At 51.6% G+C, this 14,527-nt stretch overlaps 1 long non-coding RNA gene across 1 annotated transcript; it reads left to right on the top strand.

Moving 5' to 3' along the window:
• The first annotated feature begins 3,712 nt into the window (after positions 1–3,712).
• Positions 3,713–13,473, top strand: LOC144943504 (uncharacterized). The gene is made up of 3 exons (XR_013639503.1): positions 3,713–3,754; positions 4,431–4,497; positions 12,928–13,473. It is a non-coding gene; the product is annotated as an uncharacterized LOC144943504 (long non-coding RNA).
• The last annotated feature ends 1,054 nt before the right edge of the window (positions 13,474–14,527 follow it).

The following is a 14,527-nucleotide window of genomic DNA, read 5'->3' as shown; positions in this document are numbered from 1 at the left end:
TGTGCAAGCCTCATATATTTGTTGGTGGAGAAATGTACAAATGGCCAACCGGGCTTTGACAATACCTTCGTATCTGTGTATATAAATGTAAGGTTGTAAAGGAATATTTTTTTCACCCGGGCAATGCCGGGTACTTCCGCTAGTGTAATATATAGCATACTACGGCTAAATACAAAAGATGAATGAACGTTTTGTTGAAAAATAAAGATGTAAAAATTTAGCTAATTTTGGCTAAAACGACATAGTTTAGCATGCTTATTTTTTATGGACGTGAAAATTGCATAGTGAAATTTCTGACTTTTAATTAAACATATGGCATACTAAGGCTGACCCAACTGAATTTGTTGAAAAATAAAGCTGTGGAAATTTGGCTTATTTTGGCTAAAAACGGCATAGGTTAGTATGCCAATTTGAATATTTACTTGAACATTTCATCGTGAAATGTCCCACTTTTAATCTACATATATCATACTAACCCTATGCCTAAACCCTAACCCCCCTGACCCTAACCCTTAACCGCTAACCCTAAACAAACCCAAACCCAACCCTCTTTTGTATTGACAAATTGTCAACTTTGCACCTTAACGTTTGTTCTGAAATATATTTCGGGAAATGATTGCGGGGGGTGGGGGTTGACAATCACTGTCAGATTACACAAAATAAACGAAATCGATCGTAGGGAAGTATATTTGAAAAAACCTCGCAAAAACTCAATATTCAACGAGCGCGGACTCGCCTGAATTACATACAGGCTGCCGATAATCACCACGCAGGCCGCAATCTAAACACGTGTTGACACACGATTTAAAACTTCATCCCTCTTGGGAACGTGTTACAGTCTCCTCCTCGCCTCATTACAATGAAAAACAATGAGAGGATTTTGCACTTAAATAGCTTAAATGTTACACTTAAAAAAGCGACGGTCTACGAATCTAGGCTATTACTAACTCTAAACACAAGACAGGCCTCGTAACTGTGTTTGACAAAAAAATTCCACTGAATGAGCTGGCAACTCACCTTGAGGAGCTGGGAATCCACCTTGACGAGCTGGTAAGCCATATGGTCGAGCTGGTGATCCACCTTGAGGAGCTGCTAAGCCACATGGAGCAGCTGTGATCGGTAGTTGAAGACGAATTCAACGACGCCACAAGAACCACTTGTCCTCCACGCGGTGCCCAGCCGAGATGGCGCCCTGCGTGGGGAATCCCCGCCCCGCCCTGCCCCGCCCCGCCCTCAACCTCCCCCCACGTGACGCCTCGCTCCGCACGCGCCTTCCCATCAATCATCCTCTAGCCGCCTGTCACGACTCTCGTTCACCACCTGGCCTCTACTGCTCGCTGCGCCCTCGTTCATTGCATCGACAGTGCCACTTCCTTAATTATCTCTTCCCCTTTCTAATTTCTCTCAGCACCTGTGTTCTTCATATTAAAAAAATAGTAACTCCATGTAACGTGTATTTTTGTTATTCAATCTCCGACACTTCCATGTATGAAAATGAAAGTATGTTCCAAATACAAATCCACACCGTGAAAGCAATCGCCACCAAACTTGGCTGGTATTTAATTCGTGGTTACGTCTGCCATCTTGGTGGACATGTGCAGTACAGGCCAACACAGTTCACCAGCAGTTGCCGCTGTCAGGCGTCACCCCGCGCGTTCCCGCAGTTGTGAGTCCTGCTGCTGCTGCGTCCTGGCGTTAGTCCCAAGCGGGTTGGCTGCAATGAAGCCGTGAAGACGCCGCACAGCGCCACTGCTGCTGTCACCGCGCCAGGCGCTGCAGTGGTACCACGTGACCACACGGTGGCGCTACAGCACCATGTTGGTTACGTTGTTTAGCGAGTGTCCATGTTGGTTAAGTTATTTAGCGAGTGTCCATGTTGGTTAGTATTTTTAGCGAGTGTCCATGTTGGTTAAGTTATTTAGCGAGTGTCCATGATGGTTAGGTTATTTAGCGAGTGTCCATGTTGGAAGACACCACACAGTGCCACTGCTGCTGTTATCGTGCCGAGGCACTGCAGTTGTCATACTAACCCTTAACCCTAACCCCCTGAACTTGACCCTAACCCTAATGCCTAACCCTAACCCTGAACTCTAACCCTAATCCAACCATGACTCTAACCCTTAACATCGACCTGGACCCTAACTACCTTAACCCTAACCCCCAACCACTAACTCCTAGCCCTAACCCCTAACCACTAACCCCAAACCCTTACACAATTTTGTCCATAAACGGCATAGGCTAGTATGCCAATTTGCTTTATGGCCAAATAAGGTATGATGATTTTCTTGGCATACCTGAGGTGAAAATTTTATCGTGAAATTTTCAATTTTGTACGTAATACGTAGCATACTACAGCAAACACAATGGAGGAATGCACTTTTTGTTAAAAAATAAAGCTATGGAAATTTGGCTCATTTTGGCAAAAAACTGTATAAGTTAGTATGCTGATTTTCTTTTGAGACGTGAAAATGTAATCGTGAAATGTCTCACTTTTAATGTAATATATAGCATACTAATGCTAAACATAAAGGAGGAATTAACTTTTTCTTGGAAAATTAAGATGTGAAAATTTGGCTCATTTTAGCAAATAAACTGCATAGGTTAGTATGCTGATATCTTTTAGAGATGTGAAAATGCAATCGTTAAATTTGTCACTTTTAATGTAATATATAGCATACTACGGCTAAATACAAAAGAGGAATGAACTTTTGTTGAAAAATAAAGATGTAAAAATGTTGCTAATTTTGGCTAAAAACGGCATGAGTTAGTAAACCAATTTTAATATTTACTTGAACATTTCATCGTGAAATGTCTGACTTTTAATCTACATATATCATACTAACCCTATCCCTAAACCCTAACCCCCCTGACCCTAACCCTTAACCGCTAACCCTAAACAAACCCAACCCTCTTTTGTATTGACAAATTGTCAACTTTGCACCTTAACGTTTGTTCTGAAATATATTTCGGGAAATGATTGCGGGGGGAGGGAGTTGACAATCACTGTCAGATTATACAAAATAAACGAAATCGATCGTAGGGAAGTATATTTGAAAAAACCTCGCAAAACTCAATATTCAGAGCACGGACTCGCCTGAATTACATACAGGCTGCCGATAATCACCACGCAGGCCGCAATCTAAACACGTGTTGACGCACGATTTAAAACTTCATCCCTCTTGGGAACGTGTTACAGTCTCCTCCTCGCCTCATTACAATGAAAAACAATGAGAGGATTTTGCACTTAAATAGCTTAAATGTTACACTTAAAAAAGCGACGGTCTACGAATCTAGGCTATTACTAACACTAAACACAAGACAGGCCTCGTAACTGTGTTTGACAAAAAAATTCCACTGAATGAGCTGGCAACTCACCTTGAGGAGCTGGGAATCCACCTTGACGAGCTGGTAAGCCATATGGTCGAGCTGGTGATCCACCTTGAGGAGCTGCTAAGCCACATGGAGCAGCTGTGATCGGTAGTTGAAGACGAATTCAACGACGCCACAAGAACCACGCGTCCTCCACGCGGTGCCCAGCCGAGATGGCGCCCTGCGTGGGGAATCCCCGCCCCGCCCCGCCCCGCCCCGCCCCGCCCCGCCCCGCCCCGCCCCGCCCCGCCCCGCCCCGCCCCGCCCCGCCCATTGTGGGAGGGGAGTGTCATCGTACCCCGCAAGTGACGTCATGTCACCTGCTGCCGCCTGACGTCACGAGGGACCAGGAAGTTGCCGCTCGGCCCGTGCACTGAAATCCGAGGTGAGAAATTCTCATCGCGGTTGTGGTGGTGGTTATATTCTTAGGTTTTTTCGGTAAAGTCACGTAGGTAAAACATTAAAATTAATAAAAATAAAAATCACGACGTTTCGGAGGCAACACAAGCTTCCGTCTTCAGGTGGAACCGTCACAGCCACGACAGCTGTATCTAGTAAATGAGAGATTGCAGGAGCTACCACTCCGTTTATACAATGGTTGGAGAGGGGGGGAAGGGCCAAGTACAGAATAAAAAGTGTGCTGTACTTGGCCCTTCCCCGAAACGTCGTGATTTTTATTTTATTTTACTTTTATTAATTTTAATGTTTTACCTACGTGACTTTACCGAAAAAAACTAAGAATATGAATCCTTGCAGTCACGAAAGCTTCAAATCTAGAAGTGGTGGTGGTTGTTGTGGTTGTGGTGGTGGTTGTGGTTGTGGTGGTTGTTGTTTACCGAGGTAGAGCCTCGCTATCTCTCTCGTAGGGATGTCAATTGAGTAGCAGCGAGCATGGAAGCGATGTCCAGGTTGGAACTTTACAACGCGGGGCCTTGCCTCCTGCCCTCGCCTGGTCGCGTTCGCTTCAATTCTCTCGCTTAAGTTGAATTTGTCTTCACCCGGCTCACCACTTTGTAACTTTGTTTTACTTTAAACATTAACACAGTTTTTATTTTTACCAGGCCACGCCCGCTTGAGCTGCTGTACCGCTCTTGTTTTCACAAGAGACCTGCCAACAACAACAACAAGGTGAGGCTCGTCAACAGCGTGGCGGTGTTCACTCTGGACGCGTGGCGGTGTTCACTCTGGACGCGTGGCGGTGTTCACTCTGGACGCGTGGCGGTGTTCACTCTGGACGCGTGGCGGTGTTCACTCTGGACGCGTGGCGGTGTTCACTCTGGACGCGTGGTGGTGTTCACTCTAGACGCGTGGTGGTGTTCACTCTAGACGCGTGGTGGTGTTCACTCTAGACGCATGGCGGTGTTCACTCTAGACGCGTGGCGGTGTTCACTCTAGACGCGTGGCGGTGTTCACTCTAGACGCGTGGTGGTGTTCACTCTAGAGGCGTGGTGGTGTTCACTCTAGACACATGGCGGTGTTTACTCTAGACGCGTGGTGGTGTTCACTCTAGACGCGTGGCGGTGTTCACTCTAGACGCGTGGTGGTGTTCACTCTAGACGCGTGGCGGTGTTCACTCTAGACGCGTGGTGGTGTTCACTCTAGACGCGTGGTGGTGTTCACTCTAGACACATGGCGGTGTTCACTCTAGACGCGTGGCGGTGTTCACTCTGGACGCGTGGCGGTGTTCACTCTGAACGCGTGGCGGTGTTCACTCTGGACGCGTGGCGGTGTTCACTCTAGACGCATGGCGGTGTTCACTCCAGATGCGTGGTGGTGTTCACTCTAGACGCGTGGCGGTGTTCACTCTAGACGCGTGGTGGTGTTCACTCTAGACGCGTGGCGGTGTTCACTCTAGACGCGTGGTGGTGTTCACTCTAGACGCGTGGTGGTGTTCACTCTAGACACATGGCGGTGTTCACTCTAGACGCGTGGCGGTGTTCACTCTGGACGCGTGGCGGTGTTCACTCTGAACGCGTGGCGGTGTTCACTCTGGACGCGTGGCGGTGTTCACTCTGGACGCGTGGCGGTGTTCACTCTGGACGCGTGGTGGTGTTCACTCTGGACGCGTGGTGGTGTTCACTCTAGACGCGTGGTGGTGTTCACTCTAGACGCGTGGTGGTGTTCACTCTAGACACATGGCGGTGTTCACTCTAGACGCGTGGCGGTGTTCACTCTAGACGCGTGGCGGTGTTCACTTTAGACGCGTGGTGGTGTTCACTCTAGAGGCGTGGTGGTGTTCACTCTAGACACATGGCGGTGTTCACTCTAGACGCGTGGTGGTGTTCACTCTAGACGCGTGGCGGTGTTCACTCTAGACGCGTGGCGGTGTTCACTCTAGACGCGTGGCGGTGTTCACTCTAGACGCGTGGTGGTGTTCACTCTAGACGCGTGGTGGTGTTCACTCTAGACACATGGCGGTGTTCACTCTAGACGCGTGGCGGTGTTCACTCTGGACGCGTGGCGGTGTTCACTCTGAACGCGTGGCGGTGTTCACTCTGGACGCGTGGCGGTGTTCACTCTAGACGCATGGCGGTGTTCACTCTAGATGCGTGGCGGTGTTAACTCTAGACGCGTGGTGGTGTTCACTCTAGACGCGTGGTGGTGTTCACTCTAGACACATGGTGGTGTTCACTCTAGATGCATGGCGGTGTTCACTCTAGATGCGTGGCGGTGTTCACTCTGGACGCGTGGCGGTGTTCACTCTAGACACGTGGTGGTGTTCACTCTAGACGTGTGGCGGTGTTCACTCTAGACGCGTGGTGGTGTTCACTCTAGGCGCGTGGTGGTGTTCACTCTAGACGCGTGGTGGTGTTCACTCTAGACGTGTGGTGGTGTTCACTCTAGACGCGTGGCGGTGTTCATTCTAGACACGTGGCGGTGTTCACTCTAGACGTGTGGCGGTGTTCACTCTGGACGCGTGGCGGTGTTCACTCTAGACGCGTGGCGGTGTTCACTCTAGATGCGTGGCGGTGTTCACTCTAGACGCGTGGCGGTGTTCACTCTAGACGCGTGGTGGTGTTCACTCTAGAGGCGTGGTGGTGTTCACTCTAGACACATGGCGGTGTTCACTCTAGACGCGTGGTGGTGTTCACTCTAGACGCGTGGCGGTGTTCACTCTAGACGCGTGGTGGTGTTCACTCTAGACGCGTGGCGGTGTTCACTCTAGACGCGTGGTGGTGTTCACTCTAGACGCGTGGTGGTGTTCACTCTAGACACATGGCGGTGTTCACTCTAGACGCGTGGCGGTGTTCACTCTGGACGCGTGGCGGTGTTCACTCTGAACGCGTGGCGGTGTTCACTCTGGACGCGTGGCGGTGTTCACTCTAGACGCATGGCGGTGTTCACTCTAGATGCGTGGCGGTGTTCACTCTAGACGCGTGGTGGTGTTCACTCTAGACGCGTGGTGGTGTTCACTCTAGACACATGGTGGTGTTCACTCTAGATGCATGGCGGTGTTCACTCTAGACGCGTGGCGGTGTTCACTCTGGACGCGTGGCGGTGTTCACTCTAGACACGTGGTGGTGTTCACTCTAGACGCGTGGTGGTGTTCACTCTGGACGCGTGGTGGTGTTCACTCTAGACGCGTGGCGGTGTTCACTCTAGACGCGTGGTGGTGTTCACTCTAGACGTGTGGTGGTGTTCACTCTAGACGCGTGGCGGTGTTCATTCTAGACACGTGGCGGTGTTCACTCTAGACGCGTGGCGGTGTTCACTCTGGACGCGTGGCGGTGTTCACTCTAGACGCGTGGCGGTGTTCACTCTAGATGCGTGGCGGTGTTCACTCTGGACGCGTGGCGGTGTTCACTCTAGACGCGTGGCGGTGTTCACACTGGACGCGTGGCGGTGTTCACTCTAGACACGTGGCGGTGTTCGCTCTAGACGCGTGGCGGTGTTCGCTCTAGACGTGTGGCGGTGTTCACTTTAGATGTGTGGCGGTGTTCACTCTAGACGCGTGGCGGTGTTCACTCTAGACACATGGCGGTGTTCGCTCTGGACGCGTGGTGGTGTTCACTCTAGACGCGTGGCGGTGTTCGCTCTAGACGTGTGGCGGTGTTCACTCTAGATACGTGGCGGTGTTCGCTCTGGACGCGTGGTGGTGTTCACTCTAGACGCGTGGTGGTGTTCACTCTAGACGCGTGGCGGTGTTCACTCTAGACGCGTGGCGGTGTTCACTCTCTACATGTGGAGGGGAAACCCGGGGATCGGGAAGGAAATCCATGCGACCACGGGGAGAGAGAGAGACACGTAAACTACAAATATACAGCAGGCGTCAGGGTCGGGATCGAACCCACGACTTCCTGTATGCCAGGACAGGTAGTGAACATCTCACCACAGAGAGACACGCAGCCTCGGCTGTGTTGGTTGATCCTCAATGAATTACTTGGTGGAGTGAGGAAGCATTAATACTGAGCAGGTGAAGGTGGCAAGGCATGGGTCTGGACACACCACCACCTGTGAACCGTGACAGTGGTGGAGCCAGTGGGGGTGGGGTGGCACGTGCCCCCCCAACAATCCGATAGAAATCCCTAATTTCGATAGGATCATTGGGGTTTATTAGTAACTAGCTTCACTACCCGGCTTTGCCCGGGACTTGGATTCTTGTCTTGGATTAATTTAATATTCCCTCATAATTCACTGAAAAACCCTGAAAAAATTGATGCTTGTGTAGTGGTGGTATTGACGTGCGCCGACTGTGACAGTGATGGATCACGGGGCGGCGCGGGGTGCGGGGTTGGGCACGCGCAGTGGGCGTGGTGTGGAAGCGCGCGCCGGGAGTGACAGATGACGAGGCGGCGCGGAGTGAGTGGTGAGGCACGATGAGATGTGGGAAAAGAGGATCGTAGCCAGCGCCCGGCGATTGGTCGAATAAGTGGGTGCTCGCAGCGACGTCCGCAGGTGGGGTATAAAGGGGGACGCGCGAGAGCACTCGGGGAGAGTTACCGAGTTGAAGACCCGAAGACGGAGCTGAAGACCTAGTGAAGCCGAGTAGCTCAGTGGCGTTAGTCGCCGAGTAGCTAAGTGGATGTTGGTCATCCGAGTAGCTCAGTGGCGTTAGTCGCCGAGTAGCTAAGTGGATGTTGGTCATCCGAGTAGCTCAGTGGGCGTTAGTCGCCAAGTAGCTAAGTGGGTGTTTGTCACCCGAGTACTAAGTGGATGTTGGTCATCCGAGTAGCTCAGTGGCGTTAGTCGCCAAGTAGCTAAGAGGATGTTGGTCATCCGAGTAGCTCAGTGGGCGTTAGTCGCCAAGTAGCTAAGTGGGTGTTTGTCACCCGAGTACTAAGTGGATGTTGGTCATCCGAGTAACTCAGTGGGCGTTAGTCGCCAAGTAGCTAAGTGGGTGTTTGTCACCCGAGTACTAAGTGGATGTTGGTCATCCGAGTAGCTCAGTGGGCGTTAGTCGCCAAGTAGCTAAGTGGGTGTTTGTCACCCGAGATACAAAGTAGGTGTTAGTCACCTGTAACCAAGTTTGATAAAATAAAGAGTGTGTTACCCGTGAAGTCGTCTCCCGTGGAGTTACTACATTACAACTGGCGTCAGAAGTAAACCTGTCTTCAAGAAGTATGGACACAAGGAAGACTACCCGTACCCACGAGCGAGGTCGGGATGACGACGGCGTACCGGGGACACCGACCTCGGGAGTAGAGGACGAGGAGTTGCCGCCGATGCAGCACTTCGCGGTGATGGCCGACGCTCCGCTTGCCTCCGACACCGGCCTCCAGGACGCGCACGCCCGCTTGGCGGAGTTGCTACTCGCCGCCGCCGCTGTCTTGGCCGACATCTCCGTTCCGGCGAGCGGAAAAAAGGCTGCGGGGGTCGTGGAGGAAGCGACGGTGGAGGATTCCCGCCAAAGGGCGCTTCGCGCCAAAAGCCTGGAAGTTGCCGCCGTTTTTGGGGGGCCGCCACCGATTGGCGGGAAAGACGGACGCCACGTGGCCGAACACCTCCGCGCAGCGCAGCCCACGTCATCGGCGCGCGCCGGAGCCCTCCATTTTGCGCCTGACAACCGAGCCGACATTTTACACAACTCCAGCGGAGCGCGGGAAAATCTCTCCGACGTCGACGACGATCGGGTCCTCCAGCAAAGATTGCCCGCGCTGTCGGCGTTCAAGGCGGATGGGGGCGACTGGGGAGCCTTCCAACGAAGGTTCCTCGCTCATCAGGAGATGTCGGGGTGGTCCGACACCACTGCCCTGCGTGCGTTGCCAGCGGTGCTTGACGACGACGCGCTTGCAGCCTTCACATCTGCTGCAAGGTCGTCCCGCTCTACGCTCCAGGCCGCACTACACCTGATGGCGAAGGTGTTCGGGCCGCCCTCCACGTGCCGCCACCAGTTCTACGATCGGCGGAAGGTGGCTGGGGAAACGACGCTAGCCTACCGCACGGCACTGCTCGCCTTGGCGGACGCGGCTTTTCCCCGCATGGATAAGGAGGGGAAGGACGCCATGGTGACGGAGCAGCTGCTGGTGTTGGCCCACGAGTTGGGGGTCCCCATCAACGTGGCAGACGAGATGGAGATCTGCTCCCTGGCGATCGCCACGAGCATTCACGCGTACGAGGTCCTCAAACGCAAGCCGGGGGTCGTCTGCAAATGGCCGGGGAATGCGGCACTGGCCGCCACGATCGCCGAACCTCAGCCAGCTGCGGTGCAGGAGCGGGGCTTCGCTGCATTGTGTCCGGGGGAGTGGAGAACGGGAGGTCGTTCGCCCACACGTTCGCCCCGCAAGCTGGAGCAACCGAAACCTACGACGTCCGTCGTCTGCTACAACTGCGGCCTTCGGGGTCACGTCGCAGCCGGGTGCCGGGCCCCGCGTCCGCGCGCCGCAGGACCACGTCGGGACGACGACCAGGGCCACAAGTCATCCCAACAAAACCCGGTGCCTCGGGCTTGACGGCTGCTGACCGTCGAGAGCCTGAACCCCGGGGCACGCACGAGTCCTCGATGCCTGGCCGATGTCTTCCTGAACCGCCGGCACCACCGGACGTTCAACCGCGTCTGGTGCCGTACGACGGACCGGCAAGGCGGACTCGGGCTAGGTCTCAACAATTTTCATGAGGACGGTTTTTTTGTGCTCTACACCGAGCTCGCCCGGTGTTCCCCTCTGCCGGGGTAATGTCCCGTTGTAGGGACGCTCGGAAGAAAAGGGGACACTGCACGAGTCGAAAGAAAAAAACAATTTTTCCATTTATTTTTTTTGTATACACATTGCTATTGTCACTCGCCGGTTTGTATATATTGTTCTATTGTCGCGGTGGCATTGGTTGAGGGTTGCGGATGGTGGTGTTCGCGTCGTGTTGTGTTGTTAGCTTAGTTGTTGTTCTTGTTGTTGTGTTGTGTTACGGGGCACACAGGGAGGGTTTGTATATTTTTGTAGCAGCCGGGGCGGCTGCGAGCTATGTGGTAGGGGGTGATGTAGTGGTGGTATTGACGTGCGCCGACTGTGACAGTGATGGATCACGGGGCGGCGCGGGGTGCGGGGTTGGGCACGCGCAGTGGGCGTGGTGTGGACGCGCGCGCCGGGAGTGACAGATGACGAGGCGGCGCGGAGTGAGTGGTGAGGCACGATAAGATGTGGGAAAAGAGGATCGTAGCCAGCGCCCGGCGATTGGTCGAATAAGTGGGTGCTCGCAGCGACGTCCGCAGGTGGGGTATAAAGGGGGACGCGCGAGAGCACTCGGGGAGAGTTACCGAGTTGAAGACCCGAAGACGGAGCTGAAGACCTAGTGAAGCCGAGTAGCTCAGTGGCGTTAGTCGCCGAGTAGCTAAGTGGATGTTGGTCATCCGAGTAGCTCAGTGGCGTTAGTCGCCGAGTAGCTAAGTGGATGTTGGTCATCCGAGTAGCTCAGTGGGCGTTAGTCGCCAAGTAGCTAAGTGGGTGTTTGTCACCCGAGTACTAAGTGGATGTTGGTCATCCGAGTAGCTCAGTGGCGTTAGTCGCCAAGTAGCTAAGAGGATGTTGGTCATCCGAGTAGCTCAGTGGGCGTTAGTCGCCAAGTAGCTAAGTGGGTGTTTGTCACCCGAGTACTAAGTGGATGTTGGTCATCCGAGTAACTCAGTGGGCGTTAGTCGCCAAGTAGCTAAGTGGGTGTTTGTCACCCGAGTACTAAGTGGATGTTGGTCATCCGAGTAGCTCAGTGGGCGTTAGTCGCCAAGTAGCTAAGTGGGTGTTTGTCACCCGAGATACAAAGTAGGTGTTAGTCACCTGTAACCAAGTTTGATAAAATAAAGAGTGTGTTACCCGTGAAGTCGTCTCCCGTGGAGTTACTACATTACACTTGCAAGAAGGAAGCCGAAACACTTCAATTTACCTAAATCGGATGTTTTCACTCAAGGAAATTCAACCTGAACCCACTGCTACGTCAGGTCGATTTTTGCCACTCGGGAAGGGAATGACGTGGCGTTCGCTTAGAAATTCCAGACAGCATAAGCTGTGAAAATTTCATGACGCCAGAGCTCAGCGTTGGAGAGTTTTTGCTGTTTCACACAAACAAACAGGTGTAAGTTCTGCTATATATTTAAGATGGCAGTTGTACCTGTTCTTCACACGGATTTGTATTGAAACTCCGAGAAGCCAATGACTTAGTCGGCCAGGAGCGAAGCGCCACCTAAAATCTCCCGGCACGCTGTGAACAGCTGTAGAAGTACGGCGCGCGAAGAGCCATGTGGTAGGGGGGTAAGCATTGCAGAGCCCTTAGCTCAGGTGTGATGCGGGTTGATGCCACATACGTCATGGTCATTTCCCTTCCCCCCCCCCCAAAATACAAAAGTCTATTTTTCTTTCCTGAAGGCATCAACACGTTCAGCGAGGGCGATGACGATCACACGCGTCGAATGAAGAGCAAGGGACAAGTCCTTTCTTACTAACAACTCCTTTCTCACTAACAACTCCTTACTTACTAACAACTCCTGTAATTTTTCATTGCTGGAGGGGTTTTCTCCCCCTACTTGAAAATCCTGGCTCCACCTCTGAGTGTGTGACAGTGTCAAGTTTGTATTTGCAGTAAAGTCTATTAACTCTATTGAGCACAGAGGTTATATCAAAACAGTAGTTTATTTTAGTTTTCCTCTGGAACTCTTTGTAAGAATGGAGTCAGGAAGTGATCACAGCAAACACGTGCAGCAGCTTAAGTCGGAACTGCTCATCCGAGCAATCAAGGACATCTGTGCCTGGCTTCACACCTCTAAATTGCGATTGAACATTAATTTATGCATTTGTGCATAACACAAATAGTATTATTTTCAACACCCATTGTTATGTCAGCTGAATTTAGCTTTCATAAACATTTATTTAGAAGCCAGACAGCTGAAATTGTGTGCTGAGTTTTGGGTTAACGTTCATTTTGAAGATACGAGGGCTTCCAGGCACGGTTATAACCATTTGCCCTCTCATTGTGTGCCATAACAGCCCATGTGATGAATTTGGGACACTTTTTTACTATATCATAAATATATGAATAACTATAGACGTGTAAGTCACGTGTGACTGTGTATATATGCATTCCTCAGTGCCTCGATACTGATGTGTAGATGATGTGGATATTCTTTGTTTCTGTCTGCAGCTGTCGCTGCCTCTGCAGAATTGGTCTCATGGAGCAAAGGCACTCGGCGCAGCTCGGTGCAAAAAGGCATCAATGCGACCAGTGTGCATACAGCACGGATCGTCCTGAACATTTGACACGGCACCAGAGAACTCACACAGGAGAGAAACCCTTCAAGTGCAGTGTGTGTGGGAGGGCGTTTGCACAGTCATATGATCTTGTAACACACCAGAGAACTCACACAGGAGAGAAACTCTTCAAGTGCAGTGTGTGTGGGAGGGCGTTTGCACAGTCATATGATCTTGTAACACACCAGAGAACACACAAGGGAGAGAAACCCTTCAAGTGCAGTGTGTGTGGGAAGGCGTTTGCACAGTCATCTGCTCTTGTAGCACACCAGAGAACACACACGGGAGAGAAACCCTTCAAGTGCAGTGTGTGTGGGAAGGCGTTTGCACAGTCATCTGCTCTTGTGACACACAAGAGAACACACACGGGAGAGAAACCCTTCAAGTGCAGTGTGTGTGGGAAGGCGTTTTCAGATTCATCTACTCTTGTAAAACACAAGAGAACACACATGGGAGAGAAACCCTGCAAGTGGAGTGTGTGTGGGAAGGTGTTTGCACGTTCATCTACTCTTGTAGCACACCAGAGAACACACATGGGAGAGAAACCCTTCAAGTGCAGTGTGTGTGGGAAGGCATTTTCACAGTCATCTACTCTTGTAGCACACCAGAGAACACACACGGGAGAGAAACCCTTCAAGTGCAGTGTGTGTGGGAAGGCGTTTGCACGTTCAGCTCATCTTGTAAAACACCAGAGAACACACACGGGAGAAAAACCCTTCAAGTGCAGTGTGTGTGGGAAGGCGTTTTCAGATTCATCTGCTCTTGTAACACACCAGAGAACACACACAGGAGAGAAACCCTTCAAGTGCAGTGTGTGTGGGAAGGCGTTTGCATGGTCAGCACATCTTCAAAGACACCAGAGAACACACAAGCATCAAAAGATCCACCAGGAGTGGAGTGTGAAATCAGCTTGTGAAAGTCAAAGTGCTGCAATGAGCCCATCCCTCATCAAACAAGAACCGGAAGAAAATCCCAGCTTGGACACTTTCAAAGAAATCAAGGTGAAATATGAAGAGGTGAAGGTGAAATGTGAAGAAGTGAAGGTAAAATGTGAATATGAAGATTCATCTCCCAAATCGGACCTTCACATCGATGGAGGCAACGTGAAGCAGGAGGAGAATTCTGACTGTGAGGCAGAGCGAGGCAACTCCCAGCAGTTTGTGGAAGTGGAGGTGTGGGTGGACTTCCTCCGAGACAATACAAAGTGAAATGGAGACCCGGGAGATGCGTAAGCCTTAGACCAGTGGTTCTTAACCTGGGTTCGATCGAGCCCCAGGGGTTCGGCGGAGGTTAAGACACACAGCTGACTCATATGATTGTGCACCAGTAAAACATGTACTTATGTTTTGAATTTGAAAAAATATTTTATTTTTCCAATTAAGAAGGGTTCGGTGAATGCGCATATGAAACTGGTGGGGTTCAGTACCTCCAACAAGGTTAAGAACCACTGCCTTAGACGATGCCGCTCCAATAGATGCACCTTTATCACAGGC

Source organism: Lampetra fluviatilis, chromosome 1, assembly GCF_964198595.1.
Source record: "Lampetra fluviatilis chromosome 1, kcLamFluv1.1, whole genome shotgun sequence".
Taxonomy (NCBI): Eukaryota; Metazoa; Chordata; class Hyperoartia; order Petromyzontiformes; family Petromyzontidae; genus Lampetra; species Lampetra fluviatilis.
This window is presented reverse-complemented; position numbering and strand designations above follow the sequence as displayed.